At 51.9% G+C, this 10,139-nt stretch overlaps 1 long non-coding RNA gene across 1 annotated transcript in view; it reads right to left on the bottom strand.

The window, feature by feature from the left end:
• Positions 1 to 10,139, bottom strand: part of LOC135554696 (uncharacterized) — a 238,568-nt gene that overhangs the window by 97,895 nt on the left and 130,534 nt on the right. Inside the window, exon 2 of the long non-coding RNA XR_010457720.1 lies at positions 1,105 to 1,164. This is a non-coding gene — a long non-coding RNA (uncharacterized LOC135554696). The remainder of the gene's footprint in view (positions 1 to 1,104; positions 1,165 to 10,139) is intronic.

The raw sequence follows: 10,139 nt of genomic DNA, 5'->3' as shown, positions 1-10,139 counted from the left end.
GTAGTTCTATAGCCCAGTAGTTCTATAGCCCAGTCACAATATATACAGCCCACTAGGCACAGACGTCAATTGTACGTCAATTTTTTTATTTACATTTGGTTGAGTTGTCAACTAACCTAAATTGAACGTGAAATTATGAAAAAATGTCACCATGACTTTGGATTAGGTAAAAGTTTTGGGAAAAAATGAAATTCGCTTACATTAATGACACTTTGCAAATCCAGTTAGTTTTCCATGTTGTTTCAACAATCATCACATTGAACATTTTTGAAGGAAATGATGTGGAAACAACGTTGATTCAACAGTTTTTTGCCCAGTGGAAACGGATTGGTGGCTGAAACACCTCAATAGCCAAACGTTTAGTGCTTCAGTGCTGGCTGCCGCTCTGCTATTAAAAGGTTGGCTTCAAATGCTGTCTTTGGTATTTGCAGTGAGATTGACAGTGTCTTTTACGTTGAGGTCAAGTCGTTGAGCGTTTACTTAAACACACAAGGCGATGTTTGGCACGGCGACAACTATCACTGCCATTGCTTTGTTCACATCCAGATCCTATGGAATGCCTCGAAAATAATAAAACCCCCAAAAACCATCTGAGCAGTCGGAGCTCTATCATTTTTATTAAAATCAAAGGCCCTTACTGGCAGGAAAACGATTGGTATTAAAACAAGTTAAATAGTTAATAGCATTTGGCGAACAATTATGCCTACAGCAAAGTATGAGTTGCGTCAGTAGTTAGGATTTTTATAAGCCTAAACCCCAGTAACACTATAATCCGTTGGCATCCCCCATTCCTATCCTACAGTTAGAAACACGTCAGAACATCAGGGTGAGCTGCTCAAAGAAGTGGCTCTGTGAGAAAATGCCCAACTGCAGAACAACACACCAACAACATCCATGACAGCTTGGGGTGAAAGGTGGCCGGGGCAGCCAAAGTGCAGCCGTAGTTGGTCTGGTTCCTACGCTACAGTGAGGGAGACACTCCAGAAAGTAGAGCCACACATGGTCACATGGTCGGAGGTTGTAAGGTATACACAGCTGAGCTCTACAGACCAGAACTCTGACACAGGAACACCGTTTGTAACCACTGGCAACATATATACTCACCACAAGAAGACTTGTGAATCCCCCAGAAGTCCTCTCATTCTCCAGGAATCTTGATTCCATCTGTAGGCAAAGAAGAAATGTAAAAAACAGGGGAAACGTCACATATTTTACTGGTTTTACAGTAACACAGTGCCAATGGCCAACGCACCAACAGTATTGGGTAACAGCACTATACTGCATATGTGCTTAATACTCCACATTGAAATGTATTCAGCTGGGGTCTTTCTGTCAGATTTGTGGTGAACTAAATAAGCTAAAGGGGACGGGGCTGGAATGGGATTCGAACCCACAACCCACAGGACCAGGGTCCAGAGCTACTACCATTTCACTAAAGAGCAGAGCAGAACCACATGACAACCACGGGTGGATGACGGTGGAACTGTGCATTCCACCAATATCACCTTCAGACCTGTGTTCAGAAGTCTGGGTTTGATTCAGCATGTGACTATTCCATTGGTTCCATTGTCCAATCAAGCAGCGATAAGATTTCCAATGCTATTTGAAGGTCTGGTCACTACCGACACCAAAGTATCACAACCCACTGAAATTATGTTAACCTGTTTCATAGGTCTTGTGTCATTCAGGGACACAGAGGCAAAACACATTGTCAATAAGAAGCTTTGCTTCAGTCATAGTTATAAGGAAAATGAACACACACACACACACACACACAATCCTCATTTCAAATCCCAACAAACATTTCACTGATTGACTGGCTGGTTCTCTGAACAGGGCTGACTGGCTGGTTCTCTGAACAGGGCTGACTAGCTGGTTCACTGAACAGAGCTGACTGGCTGGTTCACTGAACAGAACTGACTGGCTGGTGCTCTGAACAGGGCTGACTGGCTGGTGCTCTGAACAGGGCTGACTGGCTGGTGCTCTGAACAGGGCTGACTGGCTGGTGCTCTGAACAGGGCTGACTGGCTGGTGCTCTGAACAGGGCTGACTGGCTGGGTGCTCTGAACAGGGCTAACTGGCTGGTGCTCTGAACAGGGCTGACTGGCTGAACAGGGTGACTAGCCGGAGCTCTGAACAGGGCTAACTGGCCTGGACTGGCCGGTTCTCTGAACAGGGCTAACTGGCCGGTTCTCTGAACAGGGCTAACTGGCCGGTTCTCTGAACAGGGCTGACTGGCCGGTTCTCTGAACAGGGCTGACTGGCCGGTTCTCTGAACAGGGATGACTGGCCGGTTCTCTGAACAGGGCTGACTGGCCGGTTCTCTGAACAGGGCTAACTGGCCGGTTCTCTGAACAAGGCTAACTGGCTCGTGCTCTGAACAGGGCTGACTGGCTGGTGCTCTGAACAGGGCTGACTGGCTGGTGCTCTGAACAGGGCTGACTGGCTGGTGCTTTGAACAGGGCTGACTGGCTAATTCTCTGAACAGGGCTAACTGGCTCGTTCTCTGAACAGGGCTGACTGGCTCGTTCTCTGAACAGGACATGATCACAGAGGAGATCTTACACTCCACCCAGTCCTCCTCTACTCCCCACGTCAGAACACAGTGTTTTAATAAACAACAGTGAAGCATGTCCTTCCTTTACTTGTAATTAGGGCTCTGTCTATCTAATCCCTCCCCAACAAATCTCACAAATGAGAAACACAACCTGGAGTCCATTTATTCTCGGTGCATGGATGGATGGGTGTCATTTAGAGAGGGAGGCAGAGAGAGGGAGGCACATAGAGAGAGAGAGAGGGAGGCAGAGAGAGAGAGAAAGAGAGAGGCAGAGAGAGAGGCATAGAGAGAGGGAGGCAGAGAGAGGCAGAGAGAGGCAGAGAGAGGCAGAGAGAGAGGGAGGCAGAGAGAGAGAAAGAGAGAGGCAGAGAGAGAGAAAGAGAGAGGCAGAGAGAGAGGGAGGCAGAGAGAGAGAGAGAGAGAGGCAGAGAGAGAGAGAGAGAGGCAGAGAGAGAGACTCCACTGGCTCTCACAAACAAACACTTTTTACAATTTTTACTCTCCAAATGTGGAGAGTTACTTCTCTGTTTCGACAAGGGAGTTTGGGGCAAACCATTTGGCCAGAGCAAGGGTTCTATATTTAGAATATCTCCTAAAATGAAAAGCGCGTTGGAAGACTGGCCTGGGAGAAGGCTTTCCCCTCCCCATTGGTGACTTCAGTGGTCTGGTCTGCGTCACTTGTGACGAAATACTCACCATATAACATCTCTCCTCAGATACTCTCAGTATATCAGGAAGTAGAGCCAATATCACGTCCGTACCTAATGGCTCCACATTCCAGACCCCAATCCAAACCACTGTTTCAGTGAAAAACAAGGCCCTTCAGACTGCCATTCTAACTTAAAGAGTTGAGGATATATTATGGGTCAAACCAGCATTCACAATGTTATTTTTCCAACAGGAAAAGCCTGGTGTTGGCATACTCAAACCAAGTGTTCCTGACATGTAATGGTAGCAACAATAGTCAATGCTGAAATAATGTGCCAAACAGGGGGTGCTTATATTTGTCCCGTTTACACATGTTCAGGTGTGTTACCTGTACAAGTGTGTGGTGAAATGGAAATGTGTTTTTTGCATATCCCACTCCCCCAGAGACACCGAGGAGAGAGGGGTCACAGCATGGGATCAGCCATTTAGGGTTCAGTACGTTGCGAAAGGACAGTCGGCTCAGGGATTCAAACTGGTAACCTTCCGGTTTCTGGCCCAACACTAACTGCTGTGTGTGTGTGTGTGTGTGTGTGAGTGTGTGTGTGTGTGTGTGTGTGTGTGTGTGTGTGTGTGTTTGTGTGTGTGTGTGTGTACATGTGCGTGTGTATCTGTTCATGTCTGTGTGTGTGTGTGTACATGTGCGTGTGTATCTGTTCTTGTCTATCTTTCTCCCTGTCTGTGTCTGTGTGTGTGTGTCTGTGTGTGTGTGTGTGTGTGTGCGTGTGTGTACATGTGCACGTGTGCGTGTGTATCTGTTCTTGTCTATCCTTCTCCCTGTCTGTGTCTGTGTGTGTGTGTGTGTGTGCGTGTGTGTGTGTGTGTGTGTGTACATGTGCGTGTGTATCTGTTCTTGTCTATCCTTCTCCCTGTCTGTGTCTGTGTGTGTGTGTACATGTGCGTGTGTATCTGTTCTTGTCTATCTGTCTCCCTGTCTGTGTCTGTGTGTGTGTGTGTGTGCGTGTGCGTGTGTGTACATGTGCACGTGTGCGTGTGTATCTGTTCTTGTCTATCCTTCTCCCTGTGTGTGTGTGTGTGTGTGTGTGTGTGTGTGTTCTTGTGTGTGTGTGTGTGTGTGTATCTGTTCTTGTCTATCCTTCTCCCTGTCTGTGTCTGTGTGTGTGCGTGTGTGTGTGCGTGTGTGTGTGTACATGTGTGTGTGTGTATCTGTGTCTATCCTTCTGCCTGTCTGTGTGTGTGTGTGTATCTGTTCTTGTCTATCCTTCTCCCTGTCTGTGTGTGTGTGTGTGTGTGTGTATCTGTTCTTGTCTATCCTTCTCCCTGTCTGTGTGTGTGTGTGTGTATCTGTTCTTGTCTATCCTTCTCCCTGTCTGTGTCTGTGTGTGTGTGTGTGTGTTCTTGTCTATCCTTCTCCCTGTCTGTGTGTGTGCGTGTGTGTGTGTGTGTGTGTGTATCTGTTCTTGTCTATCCTTCTCCCTGTCTGTGTCTGTGTGTGTGTGTGTGTGTGTGTATCTGTTCTTGTCTATCCTTCTCCCTGTCTGTGTGTGTGCGTGTGTGTATCTGTTCTTGTCTATCCTTCTCCCTGTCTGTGTCTGTGTCTGTGTGTGTGTGTGTATCTGTTCTTGTCTATCCTTCTCCCTGTGTGTGTGTGTGTGTGTGTGTGTGTGTGTGTGTGTGTATCTGTTCTTGTCTATCCTTCTCCCTGTCTGTGTGTGTGTGTGTGTGTGTGTATCTGTTCTTGTCTATCCTTCTCCCTGTCTGTGTCTGTGTGTGTGTGTGTGCGTGTTCTTGTCTATCCTTCTCCCTGTCTGTGTGTGTGCGTGTGTGTATCTGTTCTTGTCTATCCTTCTCCCTGTCTGTGTGTGTGTGTGTATCTGTTCTTGTCTATCCTTCTCCCTGTCTGTGTGTGTGTGTGTGTATCTGTTCTTGTCTATCCTTCTCCCTGTCTGTGTCTGTGTGTGTGTGTGTGTGTGTGTGTGTCTGTTCTGTGTCTTGTCTATCCTTCTCCTGTCTGTGTCTGTGTGTGTGTGTGTGTGTGTGTGTGTGTGTGTGTGTGTGTGTGTGTGTGTATCTGTTGTGTGTGTGTGTGTGTGTGTGTGTGTGTGTGTGTGTGTGTGTCCCTGTGTGTGTGTGTGTGTGTGTGTGTGTGTGTGTGTGTGTGTGTGTGTGTGTGTGTGTGTGTGTGTGTGTGTGTGTGTGTGTGTGTGGTACATGTGCACGTGTGTGTGTATCTGTTCTTGTCTATCCTTCTCCCTGTGTGTGTGTGTGTGTGTGTGTACATGTACGTGTGTGTGTATCTGTTCTTGTCTATCCTTCTCCCTGTCTGTGTGTGTGTGTGTGTGTATCTGTTCTTGTCTATCCTTCTCCCTGTCTGTGTGTGTGTGTCTGTTCTTGTCTATCCTTCTCCCTGTCTGTGTGTGTGTGTGTGTGTATCTGTTCTTGTCTATCCTTCTCCCTGTCTGTGTCTGTGTGTGTGTGTGTATCTGTTCTTGTCTATCCTTCTCCCTGTCTGTGTCTGTGTGTGTGTGTGTGTGCCTGTGTGTGTGCGTGTGTGTGTGTGTACATGTGCACGTGTGTGTGTGTATCTGTTCTTGTCTATCCTTCTCCCTGTCTGTGTCTGTGTGTGTGTGTGTGTGTGTGTGTGTGTGTGTGTGTGTGTGTGTGTGTGTGTGTGTGTGTGTGTGTGTGTGTGTGTGTGTGTGTGTGTCTGTTCTTGTCTATCCTTCTCCCTGTGTGTACATGTGCACGTGTGTGTGTGTATCTGTTCTTGTCTATCCTTCTCCCTGTCTGTGTGTGTGTGTGTGTATCTGTTCTTGTCTATCCTTCTCCCTGTCTGTGTGTGGCAGGCTGAGGAGGTAATGGGGAAACATTCCTAACCAACTCTAAGCTCTCGTCTAAAGCAGGAACCTGTCCTTTACTGTAACTAAAACAGAATGATAAACACAGATGATGTCAGGGATTACACCCCGAAGAAACCGTCACGGATGGGTGGGAGACCGCCGACAGGACAGGTAACCACATGGCGACAGAGGAGAAATGCCAACGATATCCCCAATTTGAGAGAAGAGAGAGGGTGGAGTTGAGAGAGAATGATAACATATTTCTTCAGTGAACAGCACCCTCTAGAGCAGTACCCTCCACCCTTCATACCCTGCATCACCCTGTCCCTCTACCCTCCACCCTTCATACCCTGCATCTCCCTGTCCCTCTACCCTCCACCCTTCATACCCTGCATCTCTCTGTCCCTCTACACTCCACCCTGCATCTCTCTGTCCCTCTACCCTCCACCCTTCATACCCTGCATCTCCCTGTCCCTCTACCCTCCACCCTTCATACCCTGCATTTCTCTGTCCCTCTACACTCCACCCTGCATCTCTCTGTCCATATACCCTCCACCCTTCATACCCTGCTTCTCTCTGTCCCTCTACACTCCACCCTGCATCTCCCTGTCCCTCTACACTCCACCCTGCATCTCCCTGTCCCTCTACCCTGCATCTCCTTGTCCCTCTACCCTGCATCTACCTGTCCCTCTACCCTCCATCCTACATCTCCCTGTCCTTCTACCCTCCACCTACATCTCCCTGTCCCTCTACCCTCCACCCTACATCTCTCTGTCCCTCTACCCTCCACCCTACATCTCCCTGTCCCTCTAACCTACATCTCCCTGTCCCTCTACCGTCCACCCTACATCTCCCTGTCCCTCTACCCTCCACCCTACATCTCCCTGTCCCTCTACCCTCCATCTCCCTGTCCCTCTACAATCCACCCTGCATATCCCTGTCCCTCCACCCTGCAACTCCCTGTCCCACTACCCTCCACCCTACATCTCCCTCTACCCTCCACTCTGCATCTCCCTGTCCCTCTACCCTGCATCTCCCTGTCCCTCTACCCTGCATCTCCCTGTCCCTCTATCCTCCACCCTACATCTCCCTGTCCCTCTACCCTCCACCCTACATCTCCCTGTCCCTCTACCCTCCACCCTACATCTCCATGTCCCTCTACAATCCACCCTGCATCTCCCTGTCCCTCCACCCTGCAACTCCCTGTCCATCTACCCTCCACCCTACATCTCCCTGTCCCTCTACCCTCCACCTTGCATCTCCCTGTCCCTCCACCCTGCATATCCCTGTCCCTCTACCCTCCACCCTGCATCTCCCTGTCCCTCTACCCTCCACCCTACATCTCCCTGTCCCTCTACCCTGCATCTCCCTGTCCCTCTACCCTCCACCCTGCATCTCCATGTCCCTCCACCCTACATCTCCCTGTCCCTCTACCCTCCACCCTACATCTCCCTGTCCCTCTACCCTCCACCCTAAATCTCCCTGTCCCTCTACAATCCACCCTGCATCTCCCTGTCCCTCCACCCTGCATCTCCCTGTCCCTCTACCCTCCACCCTGCATCTCCCTGTCCCTCTACCCTCCACCCTGCATCTCCCTGTCCCTCTACCCTCCACCCTACATCTCCCTGTCCCTCTACCCTCCACCCTACATCTCCCTGTCCCTCTACCCTCCACCCTACATCTCCCTGTCCCTCTCCCCTCCATCTCCCTGTCCCTCCGCCCTGCATCTCCCTGATCTCTATCCTCCACCCTGCATATCCCTGTCCCTCCACCCTGCATCTCCCTCTACACTCCACCCTGCATTTCTCTGTCCCTCTACCCTCCACCTTGCATCTCCCTGTCCCTATACCCTGCATCTCCTTGTCCCTCTACCCTGCATCTCCCTGTCCCTCTACCCTCCACCTACATCTCCCTGTTCCTCTACCCTCCACCCTACATCTCCCTGTCCCTCTACCCTCCACCCTACATCTCCCTGTCCCTCTCACCTCCATCTCCCTGTCCCTCCGCCCTGCATCTCCCTGTCCCTCTATCCTCCACCCTGCATATCCCTGTCCCTCCACCCTGCATCTCCCTCTACACTCCACCCTGCATCTCTCTGTCCCTCTACCCTCCACCTTGCATCTCCCTGTCCCTATACCCTGCATCTCCTTGTCCCTCTACCCTGCATCTCCCTGTCCCTCTACCCTCCACCTACATCTCCCTGTTCCTCTACCCTCCACCCTACATCTCCCTGTCCCTCTACCCTCCACCCTACATCTCCCTGTCCCTCTCCCCTCCACCCTACATCTCCCTGTCCCTCTCCCCTCCATCTCCCTGTCCCTCCGCCCTGCATCTCCCTGTCCCTCTATCCTCCACCCTGCATCTCCCTCTACACTCCACCCTGCATCTCTCTGTCCCTCTACCCTCCACCTTGCATCTCCCTGTCCCTATACCCTGCATCTCCTTGTCCCTCTACCCTGCATCTCCCTGTCCCTCTACCCTCCACCTACATCTGCCTGTTCCTCTACCCTCCACCCTACATCTCTCTGTCCCTCTACCCTCCACCCTACATCTCCCTGTCCCTCTAACCTACATCTCCCTGTCCCTCTACCCTCCACCCTACATCTCCCTGTCACTCTACCCTCCACCCTACATCTCCCTGTCCCTCTACAATCCACCCTGCATCTCCCTGTCCCTCCACCCTGCAACTCCCTGTCCCTCCACCCTCCACCCCACATCTCCCTGTCCCTCTCCCCTCCATTTCCCTGTCCCTCCGCCCTGCGTCTCCCTGTCCCTCTACCCTCCACCCTACATCTCCCTGTCCCTCTACCCTCCACCCTACATCTCTCTGTCCCTCTACAATCCACCCTGCATCTCCCTGTCCCTCCACCCTGCAACTCCCTGTCCCTCTACCCTCCACCCTACATCTCCCTGTCCCTCTCCCCCTCCATCTCCCTGTCCCTCCTCCCCTGCATCTCCCTGTCCCTCTACCCTCCACCCTACATCTTCCTGTCCCTCTACCCTCCACCCTACATCTCCCTGTCCCTCTACAATCCACCCTGCATCTCCCTGTCCCTCCACCCTGCAACTCCCTGTACCTCTACCCTCCACCCTACATCTCCCTGTCCCTCTCCCCTCCATCTCCCTGTCCCTCCGCCCTGCATCTCCCTCTCCCTCTACCCTCCACCCTGCATCTTCCTGTCCCTCTACCCTCCACCCTGCATCTCTCTGTGCCTCTACCCTCCACCTTGCATCTCCCTGTCCCTCTACCCTGCATCTCCTTGTCCCTCTACCCTGCATCTACCTGTCCCTCTACCCTCCACCCTACATCTCCCTGTCCCTCTTCCCTCCACCTACATCTCCCTGTCCCTCTACCCTCCACCCTACATCTCACTGTCCCTCTACCCTCCACCCTACATCTCCCTGTCCCTCTAACCTACATCTCCCTGTCCCTCTACCCTCCACCCTACATCTCCCTGTCCCTCTACCCTCCACCCTACATCTCCCTGTCCCTCTAACCTACATCTCCCTGTCCCTCTACCCTCCACCCTGCATCTCCCTGTCCCTCCACCCTGCAACTCCCTGTCCCACTACCCTCCACCCTACATCTCCCTCTACCCTCCACCCTGCATCTCCCTGTCCCTCTACCCTGCATCTCCCTGTCCCTATACCCTGCATCTCCCTGTCCCTCTACCCTCCACCCTACATCTCCCTGTCCCTCTACCCTCTACCCTGCATCTCCCTGTCCCTCCACCCTGCATATCCCTGTCCCTCTACCCTCCACCCTGCATCTCCCTGTCCCTCTACCCTCCACCCTACATCTCCCTGTCCCTCTACAATCCACCCTGCATCTCCCTGTCCCTCCACCCTGCAACTCCCTGTCCCTCTACCCTCCACCCTGCATATCCCTGTCCCTCTACCCTCCACCCTACATCTCCCTGTCCCTCTACCCTCCACCCTGCATCTCCCTGTCCCTCCACCCTGCATATCCCTGTCCCTCTACCCTCCACCCTGCATCTCCCTGTCCCTCTACCCTCCACCCTACATCTCCCTGTCCCTCTACAATCCACCCTGCATTTCCCTGTCCCTCCACCCTG

The sequence above is a fragment of the Oncorhynchus masou genome, chromosome 14 (genome assembly GCF_036934945.1).
Source record: "Oncorhynchus masou masou isolate Uvic2021 chromosome 14, UVic_Omas_1.1, whole genome shotgun sequence".
NCBI classification, from domain to species: Eukaryota; Metazoa; Chordata; class Actinopteri; order Salmoniformes; family Salmonidae; genus Oncorhynchus; species Oncorhynchus masou.
The sequence above is the reverse complement of the archived record's forward strand: the minus strand, read 5'-3'. Positions and strand labels throughout refer to the sequence as shown.